Genomic DNA, 14,549 nt, shown 5'->3' with positions numbered 1-14,549 from the left:
CATCATAAAGAGATTCATTATCTTCTTGTTTAAAGCCTTGGATGTCCAGCCTTAGCTGTGTCATCCGTTTGGGAGGGAAGTATTGATTCAGGAATTTTTCTGATAGCTGTTTCCATGTCTTTATGCTAGCCTTAGGTTGGTTATTTAACCACCTCTTAGTTTGGTCTTTTACAGCAAATAGAAACAGCAATAATCTGTAGACATCCTGATCTACTTCCTTATCATGGGACTGTGTCAGCAAGTTATAAAAACTGTGCCAGAAACTCTGTAGGTTCTTCCTGTGGAAGACCGGAATACTGGCAACTTTGCTGCACCATGATAATAAGCTGAGGATTCAACTCAAAGCTACTGACTCCAATGGAGGGTATACATATACTGCTCCCAAATGAAGCAGTAGTGGGGTTAGCATATGACCCCAGAGTCCTTCTGGACTGTTCACTTCCACTTAGGTCCATGATGGAGAAAAGGAAATTGATGTGAATTGCAAATAGAATATATATAGAATATATATATTTATAAAAAAAATGAATTGATAAATAAAAACGAAATAAAACAAAATAAAATAATTAGAAATTAAATATAAATTTCAAAAATTAAAAATTTAAAACTAAAGTAATTACTTAATTAAGAAGATTTGAAAAACTTTGAATATGATTTTTAAAAAAGATTTTAAATTTTGAAATAAAATCTGAATTTTAAAAGTAAATTTCAAAAATTTGCTTTAAAATAGAGAGAAAAGATATTTTTGAATTTAAAGAAGAAAGAGAAAAACAATAAGATAGCACAAGACTTAAAATTTTTAGATCTAATGCTCCTTGTTTTCGAAAATTTTGGAGGGAAAACTCCAAGGAACACCAAACTTAAAAATTTTAAGATCAAGACACAAGGAAAACTCAAGAACACTTTGAAGACTCACAAGAACAACAAGAACATGAAGAAAGAACACCAAACTTAAAATTTTTAGAAAATCACAATAAAATTTTCGAAAATTATAGAAAGATCAACAAGAAAACACCAAACTTAAATTTTGGCACAAAATTTAATCAAAGAAAAATTATTTTTGAAAAAGATTTTAAAAAGAAGATACCCAATTACCAAGAACATAGACCAACGCTCTAGCCAATTGAGCTGTAAATGTAACACTTGTTTTGAAGAAGTAATTTTTTTTTATAATTAAGAAAAAAAAATTTTTGAAAGCTAATGTTTTGAAAAAGCACAAGAAAAACAAGAAAAGAAACAGAACAAGAAAAACTAAAGATCAAACAAGAACAACTTGAAGATCCAAGAAAAACAAAGAACACAAATTCGAAAATTTAAAGAAAAATATAAAATATGCAATTGACACCAAACTTAAAATATGAAACTAAATTTAAACAGAAAAACTCAATTATTAGTAAAAATAAAAATAAAATAAAATAAAATAAATAAAAATAAAAAATATAAAGTTTCAAAAAATTTTTTGAAAAAGAAAATAAGGATTCTAAAATTTTAACAAGAACAACAATAAAAGACTCTGACCCAAAAGACAAAATTTTCCTAATCTAAGCAACAGGATGAACCGTCAGTTGTTCAAACTCGAACAATCCCCGGCAACGGCGCCAAAAACTTGGTGCACTAATTGTGAATCACACTTTTCACAACTCGTACCACTAACCAGCAAGTGCACTGGGTCGTCCAAGTAATACCTTACGTGAGTAAGGGTCGATCCCACGGAAATTATTGGTTTGAAGCAATCTATGGTTATCTTGTAAATCTTAGTCAGGAAATCAATTATAATTATCAGTATGAATTGCGAAGAATAAAAGAGCATGGATTAAATACTTGTTCTGCAGTAATGGAGAATATGTTGGAGTTTTGGAGATGCTTTGTCTCTGAATCTCTGCTTTCTCCCTGTCTTCTTCTTCACGCACGCAAAGTTCCTCCTATGGCAAGCTGTGTGTTGGTGGATCACCATTGTCAATGGCTACCATCCGTCCTCTCAGTGAAAAAGGTCCAGGTGCGCTGTCACCGCACGACTAATCATCTGTCGGTTCCCACTCATTCTGGAATAGGATCCATTGATCCTTTTGTGTTTGTCACTACGCCCATCCCTTGTGAGTTTGAAGCTCGTCACAGTCATTCAATCCCTGAATCCTACTCGGAATACCACAGACAAGGTTTAGACTTTTCGGATTCTCAAGAATGCTGCCAATGGATTCTAGCTTATACCACGAAGATTCTGATTAAGGAATCCAAGAGATATTCATTCAATTGAAGATAGAACAGAGGTGGTTGTCAAGCACGCGTTCATAGGTTGAGGATGATGATGAGTGTCACGGATCATCACATCCATCATATTGAAGTGCGAATAAACATCTTGGATAGAAACAAGCGTGTTTGAATAGAAAACAGAAATAGTTGCATTAATTCATTGAAACACAGCAGAGCTCCTCACCCCCAACAATGGAGTTCAGAGACTCATGCCGTCAAAGAGTACAAAGTTCAAATCTAAAAATGTCATGAGGTCTGAAATAGACCTCTAAAAGTTGTTTAAATACTAAACTAGTAACCTAGGTTTACAGAAAATGACTAAACTATGATAGATGGTGCAGAAATCTACTTCTGGGGCCCACTTGGTGTGTGCTGGGGCTGAGACTTAAACTTCTCACGTGCCTAGGCTGTTTCTGGAGTTGAACGCCAGGTTGTAACCTGTTTCTAGCGTTTGATGCCAGACTACAACATGGAACTGGCGTTGAACGCCAGTTTACGTCGTCTATCTTTGAGCAAAGTATGGACTATTATATATTGCCAGAAAGCCCTGGATGTCTACTTTCCAACGCAATTGAGAGCGCGCCATTTGGAGTTCTGTAGCTCTAGAAAATCTATTTTGAGTGCAGGGAGGTCAGAATCCAACAGCATCAGCTGTCCTTTTTCAGCGTGAATCAGATTTTTGCTCAACTCCCTCAATTTCAGCCAGAAAATACCTGAAATTACAGAAAAATACACAAACACATAGTAAAGTCCAGAATTGTGATTTTTATTTAAAAACTAATAGAAATATAATAAAAACTAACTAAATTACATTGAAAATATACTAAAAACAGTGCCAAAAAGCGTATAAATTATCCGCTCATCATAGACCTCGGGATCAACCCCATTGGTCTTGACAGTGTCACAGATTTGCAAGAATTCAGCTAAGAACTGATGAGGATCTTCCAATGGAAGTCCATGAAATTTGTAATTCTGTTGCATCAGAGAAACTAATTGAGGCTTAAGCTCAAAGTTGTTTGCTCCAATGGCAGGGATTGAGATGCTTCTCCCATAGAAGTCAGGAGTAGGTGCAGTAAAGTCACCAAGCACCTTCCTTGCATTGTTGGCATTGTTGTTGTTTTCGGCTGCCATGGCTTCATCTTGTTTGAAAAGTTCTGTTAGGTCCTCTACAGAGAGTTGTACTTTAGCTTCTCTTAGCTTTCTCTTCAAGGTCCTTTCAGGTTCTGGATCAGCTTCAACAAGAATGCCTTTGTCCTTGCTCCTGCTCATATGAAAAGAGAGGAGAAGAAAATATGGAATCCTCTATGTCACAGTATAGAGATTCCTTGAGGTGTCAGAGGTAAAGAAGAATAGAAGGAGAAGGTAGAGAAGAAAGAATTCGAACTTATCAAGAGGGATATAGTTCGAATTGTACATTGAGGAGGAGTGTTAGTCCATAAATAGAAGGATGTGGGAAGAGGGGAAGAATTTTCGAAATTAAAGTAAAAGATTTTGAAATAATTAAAAGAAATTTTGAAAATTTGGTAAATGATTTTTGAAAACTAAGATTGGGAAAGAAATTAAGTGATTTTTGAAAAAGATTTTGAAATTAGAAATCAAAAAGATATGATTGAAACTTAATTTTGAAAAAGATGTGATTGAAAAGACATGATTGAGAAGATATGATTGAGAATCAAATTAAAAAGAGAAATTTTTAAAAATTAAAGTTGATTACTTGACTAACAAGAAATTAGAAGATATGATTCTAGAATTTAAAATTTGATCCTTTCTTAATAGCAAGTAACAACTTGAAAATTTTGAAGTAACTCATTAATTGTAGCAAGGATTTTCGAAAATAATAATAATTAAAAAAAATGGAAAGAAATTGATTTTGAAAAGATATGATTGAAAAGATATGATTTGAAAAAGATTTTATTTTGAAAAATTATGAAAATTTGAAAAAGATTTGAATTAAAAACAAAATCTTCCCTCTAGTGTCCTTCTGGCGTTAAACGCCCAGAATGGCATCCATTCTGGCATTTAACGCCCAAAATGCTACCTTTTTGGGCGTTTAAACGCCAGTTTTCCTTCTTCACTGGGCGTTTTGAACGCCTAGCTTTTTCTGTGTGATTCCTCTGCTGAATGTTCTAAATCTTCAATTCTCTGTGTTATTGACTTGAAAAGAAACAATTTTAAAAATTTTTTTGAATTTTTAATGATGAGAAACAATAAAAGATGCAACTAAGATCAAATAAACAATGCATGCAAGACACTAAACTTAGAAGTTTGTATACTAAGGACCATAACAAATTGAAAATGCATATGAGAAACAACAAAAGACACAAAATAAGAGAAATTAAAGATCAGAGCTATGGAATCATCAAGAACAGCTTGAAGATCAATGAAGAACATATTACATATATTCGAAAAAAAATGCAAGAAGAATAAAGACATGCAATTGACACCAAACTTAAAAATTGACACTAGACTCAAACAAGAAACATAAAATATTTTTTATTTTTTATGATTTTATAAAAAAAATTTTTGTGATTTTTCGAAAATTATATGGAAAAAGAGAAAAAGGACTTCAAAATTTTTAATGAGAATTCCAGGAATCATTGCAATGTTAGTCTAAAACTCTGGTCCAGGAATTAGACATGGCTTACTAGCCAGCCAAGCTTTCAGTGAAAGCTTCGGTCCAAAACACTAGACATGGCCAATGGCCAGCCAAGCTTTAGCAGATCATTACTTTCAACAGTAAGATTGATAGAAATCATCAAGCTCTTGTGATGATAAGTTGAAACCTCGGTCCAAAAGATTAGACATGGCTTCACAGCCAGCCAGACTTTAACAAATCATCATGAAACTCTAGAATTCATTCCTAAAAACTCTGAAGAATAGAATAGAAAATTTTTTGTATTTTTGAAAATTCTTTTTCAAAAATAAAAAGTAAAAAGCTTAAACATAAAATAAAATTACCTAATCTAAGCAACAAGATGAACCGTCAGTTGTCCAAACTCGAACAATCCCCGACAACGGCGCCAAAAACTTTGTGCACGAAATTTTGATCATCAATGGCGCCAAAAACTTGGTACGCACAATTGTAATCTCAACTCTTTGTCACAACTCCGCACAACTAACCAGCAAGTGCACTGGGTCGTCCAAGTAATAAACCTTACGTGAGTAAGGGTCGATCCCACAGAGACTGTCAGCTTGAAGCAAGCTATGGTCATCTTGTAAATCTCAGTCAGGCAGATTCAAATGGTTATGGAGGATTGATAGTTAAAAGATGAATAAAACATAAAATAAAGATAGAGATACTTATGTAATTCATTGGTGAGAATTTCAGATAAGCGTATGAAGATGCTTTGTTCCTTCTGAACCTCTGCTTTCCTATTGCATTCTTCCAATCATTCATACTCCTTTCCATGGCAAGCTTTATGTTGGGCATCACCGTTGTCAATGGCTACTTCCCGTTCTCTCAGTGAAAATGTTCCAAATGCGCTGTCACCGCACGGCTAATCATCTGTCAGTTCTCGATCATTTTGGAATAGGATCCATTGATCCTTTTGCGTCTGTCACACGCCCAACACTCGCGAGTTTGAAGCTCGTCACAGTCATCCCTTCCCAGATCCTACTCGGAATACCACAGACAAGGTTTAGACTTTTCAGACCTCAGGAATGGCTACCAATAATTCTAGCCTATACCACGAAGGTTTTAATCTTAGATTAGAAACCCAAGAGATACACATTCAAACTTGATTGCATGTAGAACGGAAGTGGTTGTCAGGCACGCGTTCATAGGTGAGAATGATGATGAGTGTCACGGATCATCACATTCATCAAGTTGAAGAACGAGTGTATATCTTAGAGAAGAAGTAGGCGTGAATTGAATAGAAAAACAGTAGTACTTTGCATTAATTCATGAAGAACAGCAGAGCTCTACACCTTAATCTATGGTGTGTATAAACTCCACCGTTGAAAATACATAAGAACAAGGTCTAGGCATGGCCGAATGGTCAGCCCTCATAAAGGTCTAAGATAGCATAAGACTAATCAAAGATCAAAAGTCTATAAATACAATAGCAAAAAGGTCCTATTTATAGAAAACTAGTAACCTAGGGTTTAGAAAATGAGTAAATGATGCAGAAATCCACTTCCGGGCCCACTTGGTGTGTGCTTGGGCTGAGTATTGAAGCTTTCACGTGTAGAGGCTTTTCTTGGAGTTAAACGCCAGCTTTTGTGCCAGTTTGGGCGTTTAACTCTAGCTTTTATGCCAGTTCTGGATTTTTGACGCCAGAATTTCTATGCTGACTTTGAACGCCGGTTTGGGCCATCAAATCTTGGGCAAAGTATGGACTATTATATATTGCTGCAAAGCCCAGAATGTCTACTTTCCAACGCAATTGAGAACGTGCCAATTAGGCTTCTGTAGCTTCAGGAAATCCACTTCGAGTGCAGGGAGGTCAGAATCTAATAGCATCTGCAGTCCTTTTTCAGCCTCTGAATCAGTTTTTTGCTCAGGTCCCTCAATTTCAGCTAGAAAATACCTGAAATCACAGAAAAATATACAAACTCATAGTAAAGTCCAGAAATGTGATTTTTATTTAAAAACTAATAAAAATATAATAAAAACTAACTAAAATATACTAAAAACAATGCTAAAAAGCGTATAAATTATCCGCTCATCAGAGATCAAGCTTTGCAACTTGGAGAAAAGATCCAGATGGAAGAAAATAATGGCTCAAATCTGGTGTCCTACAACCTGACAGAAGGACAGTCAAGTAACAGACCTCCTCTTTTCAATGGGAAGAAGTATACCTATTGGAAGGAGAGAATGAAGATCTTCGTGCAAGCAGTGTACTATAGACTTTGGAAGATTATTCTGGAAGGTCCTTGGTGCATGAAATTGTGATCTCAGGCAACGGCGCCAAAAACTCTGTACGCACATCTTAATAAATCGTTTTTCATTCACAACTTCGATACAACTAACCAGCAAGTGCACTGGGTCGTCCAAGTAATAAACCTTACGTGAGTAAGGGTCGATCCCACGGATAAAGGTATAGAGATGCTTTCGTCCCTCTAAACTTCTGCTTTCCTGCTGTCTTTATCCAATCAATCCTACTCCTTTCCATGGCTGGCTTTATGTAAGGACATCACCATTGTCAATGGCTACTTTTCATCCTCTCTGGAAAATGGTCCGATACGCTGTCACTGCATGGCTAATCATCTGGAGGCATCACCGTGGTCAATGGCTGCATCCTATCCTCTTGTGAAAATGGTCCAAATGCTCTGTCACAGCACGGCTAATCATCTGAGGTTCTCGATCATACTGGAATAGGATTCACCCTCCTTTTGCGTCTGTCACTACGCCCAGAACTTGCGAGTTTGAAGTTCGTCACAGTCATTCAATCCCAGAATCCTACTCAGAATACCACAGACAAGGTTTAGACTTTTCGGATTCTCATGAATGCCGCCATCAATCTAGCTTATACCACGAAGATTCTAATTAAGAGATCCAAGAGATAATCATTCAATCGAAGGTAGAACGGAAGTAGTTGTCAGGCACGCGTTCATAGGGAATGATGATGATTGTCACATTCATCACATTCATATTGAAGTGCGAATGAATATCTTAGAAGCGGAATAAGTTGAATTGAATAGAAAACAGTAGTACTTTGCATTAATTCATGAGAAACAGCAGAGCTCCACACCTTAATCTATGGAGTGTAGAAACTCTACCGTTGAAAATACATAAGTGATGAAGGTCCAGGCATGGCCGAATGGCCAGCCCCCAAGTCTAAGGAAAGACGTTCCAAAGATGCCTAATACAATAGTAAAAGGTCCTATTTATACTAAACTAGTTACTAGGGTTTACAAGAGTAAGTATTTGATGCATAAATCTACTTCCGGGGCCCAATTGGTGTGTGCTTGGGCTGAGCTTTAGCTTTCCACGTCCAGAGGCTCTTTCTGGAGTTGAACGCCAGGTTGTAACATATTTCTGGCGTTCAACTCTGGTTCGTGACGTGTTTCTGGCGTTTAACTCCAGACTGCAGCGTAGAACTGGCGTTCAACGCCCTTTTACGTCGTCTAAACTCGGCCAAAGTATGGACTATTATATATTTCTGAAAATCCCTGGATGTCTACTTTCCAACGTAATTAGAAGCGTGCCATTTTGAGTTCTGTAGCTCCAGAAAATTCATTTTGAGTGCAGGGAGGTCAGAATCCAACAGCATCAGCAGTCCTTCTTCAACCTCTGAATCTGATTTTTGCTCAAGTCCCTCAATTTCAGCCAGAAAATACCTGAAATCACAGAAAAACACACAAACTCATAGTAAAGTCCAGAAATGTGAATTTAACATAAAAACTAATGAAAACATCCCTAAAAGTAACTAGATCATACTAAAAATATACTAAAAACAATGCCAAAAAGCGTATAAATTATCCGCTCATCACAACACCAAACTTAAATTGTTACTTGTTCCCAAGCAACTGAAAATCAAATAGGATAAAAAGAAGAGAATATACTATAAATTCCAAACTATCAATGAAACATAGCTCCAATCAAATGAGCGGGACTTGTAGCTTTTTGCCTCTTAAATAATTTTGGCATCTCACTTTATCCATTGAGGTTCAGAATGATTGGCATCTATAGGAACTCAGAGTTCAGATAGTGTTATTGATTCTCCTAGTTCAGTATGTTGATTCTTGAACACAGCTACTTTATGAGTCTTGGCCGTGGCCCTAAGCACTTTGTTTTCCAGTATTACCACCGGATACATAAATGCCACAGACACATAATTGGGTGAACCTTTTCAGATTGTGACTCAGCTTTGCTAAAGTCCCTAATTAGAGGTGTCCAGGGTTCTTAAGCACACTCTTTTTTTGCTTTAGACCTTGACTTTAACCTCTCAGTCTCAAGTTTTCACTTGACACCTTCACGCCACAAGCACATGGTTAGGGACAGCTTGGTTTAGCCGCTTAGGCAAGGATTTTATTCCTTTAGGCCCTCCTATCCACTGATGCTCAAAGCCTTGGGATCCTTTTTATTACCCTTGCCTTTTGGTTTTAAGGGTTATTGGCTTTTTGCTCTTGCCTCTTGGTTTTAAGAGCTTTTGGCTTTTTCTGCTTGCTTTTGCTCTCTTTTTTTTCGCTTTTTTTTTCTGCAAGCTTTGTTCTTTGCTGTTTTTTCTTGCTTCAAGAATCAATTTTATGATTTTTCAGATTATCAAATAACATGTCTCCTAGTCATCATTCTTTCAAGAGCCAACATATTTAACATTCTTAAACAACAACTTCAAAAGACATATGCACTGTTCAAGCATTCATTCAGAAAACAAAAAGTATTGTCACCACATCAATATAATTAAACTAAGTTCAAGGATGAATTCGAAACTCATGTACTTCTTGTTCTTTTGTTTTTAAAATATTTTTCATTTAAGAGAGGTGATGGATTCATATTCACTACTTTAAGGCATAGACACTTAGACACTAATGATCATGTAATAAAGACACAAACATAGATAAACATTTAACATAAGAAAATGAAAAACAGAAAATTTAAGAACAAGGAATGAGTCCACCTTAGTGATGGTGGCGTTTTCTCCTTGAGGAACCAATGATGTCCTTGAGCTCTTCTATGTTTCTTCCTTGTCTTTGTTGCTCCTCCCTCATTGCACTTTGATGCTCCTATCCTTAGTTGCTCCCAATAATTATGTGGGGGAAAATGTATCCCCTGAGGTATCTCAAGGATCTCTTGATTTGCAGTCAAATGTTCTACCACTGAGCTATAGATCATTTACATGAATCTTTCCATCTCCCATGACTTGGAGGTGGAAGCTTTTGTCTTCCCTTTTCTCTTCTCTCTTCTTTTTTTTTTTTGAGGTTTCTTTGGCCTTGAGTGCCATCAATGGTTATGGAAAAGCAAAATAAGCAATGCTTTTACCACACCAAACTTAGAATGTTGCTCGCCCTCGAGCAAAAGAAGAAAGAATAGTAGAAGAAGAAGATGTGAAAAAAAAACTAGGATTATTAGGAGGGAAGTTGGGGATTCTGTGGGGTCCACAGATCCTGAGATGATCCTGTGAGGTCCACAGATCTTGAGGTATCAAGGATTTACATCCCTGCACCAATTAGGCATGTAAAATGCCTTTGCATGCAATTCTGGCGTTTAAACGCCGAACTGATGCTTGTTCTGGGCGTTCAACGCCCAGATGCAGCATATTTCTGGCGTTGAACGCCAGATTCATGCTTGTTTCTGGCGTTCAACGCCAGCTCCATGCTCTGTTCTGGCATTGAACGCCACACAGATGCTCCTTACTGGCGTTTGAACGCCAGTGAACTCCTCCTCCAGGGTGTGCTGCTGTTTTTGATTTTTCTTCAATTTTTTCAGTTGTTTTTGTGACTCCACATGATCATGAACCTATGAAGACATATAACTAATAAAAAATATAATTAGATAAATAAAAATTGGGTTGCCTCCCAACAAGCGCTTCTTTAATGTCAATAGCTTGATAGTGGGCTCTCATGGAGCCTCACAGATGTTCAGAGCATTGTTGAGACTCCCCAACACCAAACTTAGAGTTTGGATATGGGAGTTCAACACCAAACTTAGAGTTTGGTTGTGGCATCCCAACACCAAACTTAGAGTTTGACTGTGGGGGCTCTGGTTGACTCTGTTTTGAGAGAAGCTTACTGTGCCTCTTTTCCATGTTTACAGAAGGATGTCCTTGAGTTTTAAACTCAAGGGAGTCCTCATTCAATTGAAGGACTAGTTCACCTCTATTAACATCAATCACAGCTCTTGCTGTGGCTAGGAAGGGTCTTCCAAGGATGATGGATTCATCCTCATCCTTCCCAGTATCTAGGATTATGAAATCAGCAAGGATGTAAAGGCCTTCAACCTTTACTAACACGTCCTCTACTTGTCCATAAGCCTCTTTTCTTGAGTTGTCTGCCATCTCTAATGAGATTTTAGCAGCTTGTACCTCAAAGATTCTCAGTTTCTCCATTACAGAGAGTGGCATGAGGTTTATCCCTGACCCAAGGTCACATAGAGCCTTCTCAAAGGTCATGGTGCCTATGGTACAAGGTATTAAGAACTTTCCAGGATCCTGTTTCTTCTGAGGCAATCTCAGTTGATCCAATGCATTCAGTTCATTGGTGAACAGGGGAGGTTCATCTCCCCAAGTCTCATTACCAAATAAATTGGCATTCAACTTCATGATTGCACCAAGGAACTTGGCAACTTGTTCTTCAGTAACATCCTCATTCTCTTCAGAAGAAGAATACTCATCAGAGCTCATGAAGGGCGTAAGGAGGTTTAATGGAATCTTTATGGTCTCTAGATGAGCCTCAGAGTCCTTTGGTTCCTCAGAGGGAAACTCCTTATTGATCACTGGACGTCCCAGGAGGTCTTCCTCCTTGGGATTCACGTCCTCCCCTTCCTTCTTGGATTCGGCCATGATGGTTATATCAATGGCCTTGCACTCTCCTTTTGGATTTTCTTATGTATTGCTTGGAAGAGTACTAGGAGGGATTTCAGTGACTCTTTTACTCAGCTGGCCCACTTGTGCTTCCAAATTTCTAATGGAGGACATTGTTTCATTCATGAAACTCACAGTGGCCTTAGATAGATCAGAGACTAAGTTTGCTAAATTAGAAGTATTTTGTTCAGAGTTCTCTGTCTGTTGCTGAGTGGATGATGGAAAAGGCTTGCTATTGCTAAACCTGTTTCTTCCACCATTATTAAAGCCTTGTTGAGGCTTTTGTTGATCCTTCCATGAGAGATTTGGGTGATTTCTCCATGAGGGATTATAGGTGTTTCCATATGGTTCACCCATGTAATTTACCTCTGCTATTGCAGGGTTCTCAGGATCATAAGCTTCTTCTTCAGAAGATGCCTCTTGAGTACTGTTGGATGCAGCTTGCATTCCATTCAGACTTTGAGAAATCATATTGACTTGCTGAGTCAATATTTTGTTCTGAGCCAATATGGCATTCAGAGTATCAATTTCAAGAACTCCCTTCTTCTGAGGTGTCCCATTACTCACAGGGTTCCTCTCAGAAGTGTACATGAACTGGTTATTAACAACCATGTCAATGAGTTCTTGAGCTTCTGCAGGCATTTTCTTTAGGTGAATGGATCCACCTGCAGAAGTATCCAATGACATCTTAGCTAATTCAGACAGACCATCATAGAATATATCCAGGATGGTCCATTCTGAAAGCATGTCAGAAGGACACTTTTTGGTCAGTTGCTTGTATCTCTCCCAAGCTTCATAGAGGGATTCACCTTCTTTCTATCTGAAGGTTTGAACATCCACTCTAAGCTTGCTCAGCTTTTGAGGAGGAAAGAACTTGGCTAAGAAAGTCGTGACCAGCTTATCCCAAGAGTTCAGGCTATCTTTGGGTTGAGAGTCCAACCACACTCTAGCTCTGTCTCTTACAGCAAAAGGGAAAAGCATGAGCCTGTAGACTTCAGGATCTACTCCATTAGTCTTAACAGTATCACAGATCTGCAAAAATTCAGTTAAGAACTGAAAAGGATCTTCAGATGGAAGTCCATGAAACTTGCAGTTTTGCTGCATTAGAGAAACTAATTGAGGTTTCAGCTCAAAATTGTTTGCTCCAATGGTGGGGATGGAGATGCTTCTTCCATGTAAATTGGAATTAGGTGCAGTAAAGTCACCAAGTATCCTCCTTGCATTATTATTATTTTCGGCTGCCATCTCCTCTTCCTGTTCGAAAATTTCTGAAAGGTGCTTGCTGGATTGTTGTAATTTAGCTTCTCTTAGTTTCCTCTTCAGAGTCCTTTCAGGTTCTGGATCTGCTTCAACAAGAATATTCTTGTCTTTGCTCCTGCTCATATGAAAAAGAGGGAACAGAAAAATAATAATATTAGGGATCCTTTTTGCCCAGGTATAGAGGTTCCCTTATGTAAGTAGAAGAAGAAAAGAAGAGTAGAAGAAAAGAAGAAGAGAAAATCTGAACTCAGAGAGAGAGAGGGGGTTCAGATTTTTGGTGAGATGAAGTGTTAGTAGATGAAAAAATAAATAGAATGAGATGAGAGAGAAAGAGGATTTTCGAAAATAATTTTTGAAAAAGAGTTAGTGATTTTCGAAAATAGTTTTTGAAAAAGGTTAGTAATTTTCGAAAATTAAAATAAAAAATTAAAATAATTAGTTAATTAAAAAGAAATTTTGAAAAAGGGGGAAGATATTTTCGAAAATTAGAGAGAGAGAGTTAGTTAGGTAGTTTTGAAAAAGATAAGAAACAAACAAAAAGTTAGTTAGTTAGTTGAAACAAATTTGAAAATCAATTTTGAGAAGGTAAGAAGATAAGAAGTTAGAGAAGATATTTTAAAATCAAATTTTTGAAAAAGATATGTTTTAAAAAGATATGATTAAAAGATATGATTTTGAAAAAGGATAAAAAGATATTTTTTGAAAAGATATGATTGAAATTAGTTTTGAAAAATATTTGATTTTTAAAATCACAATTAATGACTTGATTCATAAGAAATCATAAAATATGATTCTAGAACTTAAAGTTTGAATCTTCCTTGACAAGCAAGTAACAAACTTGAAATTTTTGAATCAAAACATTAATTAATGAGAATATTTTTGAAAATATGATGTAAAATTAAGAAAAAGATTTTTGAAAAATATTTTTGAAATTTTTGAAAATAGATAAGAAAAATGAAAAAGATTTGATTTTTGAAAAAGATTTTGAAAAGATAAGATTTTTAAAATGAAAATTTGATTTGACTTATAAGAAACAATTGAATTTTTAAAAATTTTTGAAAAAGTCAACTCAAATTTTCGAAAATTTATGAGAGAAAAAGGGGAAGATATTTTTTTATTTTTGAATTTTTTTTTCTATGATGAGAGAGAAAAACTTAAAAATGATGCAATGCATGAAAATTTTGGATCAAAACAACGAATGCATGCAAGAATGCTATGAATGTTAAGACGAACACCAAGAACACTATGAAGATCATGATGAACATCAAGAACATATTTTTGAAAGATTTTTAATGCAAAGAAAACATGCAAGACACCAAACTTAAAAATTTTTCATGTTCAGACACTATGAATGCAAAAATGCATATGAAAAACAAGAAAAGACACAAAACAAGAAAATATGAAGATCAAACAAGAAGACTTACCAAGAACAACTTGAAGATCATGAAGAACACTATGAATGCATGAATTTTTTCGAAAATTTTTATGCAAACTTTAAATCATGCAATTGACACCAAACTTAATTTTGACTCAAGACTCAAACAAAAAACATGAAATATTTTTTATTTTTATGAT

The 14,549-nt window shown here is 36.2% G+C and overlaps 1 non-coding gene across 1 annotated transcript; it reads left to right on the top strand.

Annotated features, from left to right (window-relative positions):
* The first annotated feature begins 12,455 nt into the window (after positions 1-12,455).
* LOC148568931 (small nucleolar RNA R71) lies at positions 12,456-12,563 on the top strand. The gene has a single exon (XR_015882490.1). It is a non-coding gene; the product is annotated as a small nucleolar RNA R71 (small nucleolar RNA).
* Positions 12,564-14,549: the final 1,986 nt, after the last annotated feature.

The sequence above is a fragment of the Arachis ipaensis genome, chromosome B4, assembly GCF_059453495.1.
Source record: "Arachis ipaensis isolate K30076 ecotype BB chromosome B4, ASM5945349v1, whole genome shotgun sequence".
Taxonomy (NCBI): domain Eukaryota; kingdom Viridiplantae; phylum Streptophyta; class Magnoliopsida; order Fabales; family Fabaceae; genus Arachis; species Arachis ipaensis.
Note: the sequence above shows the minus strand (reverse complement) of the source record. Positions and strands in the feature narration are given on the sequence as shown.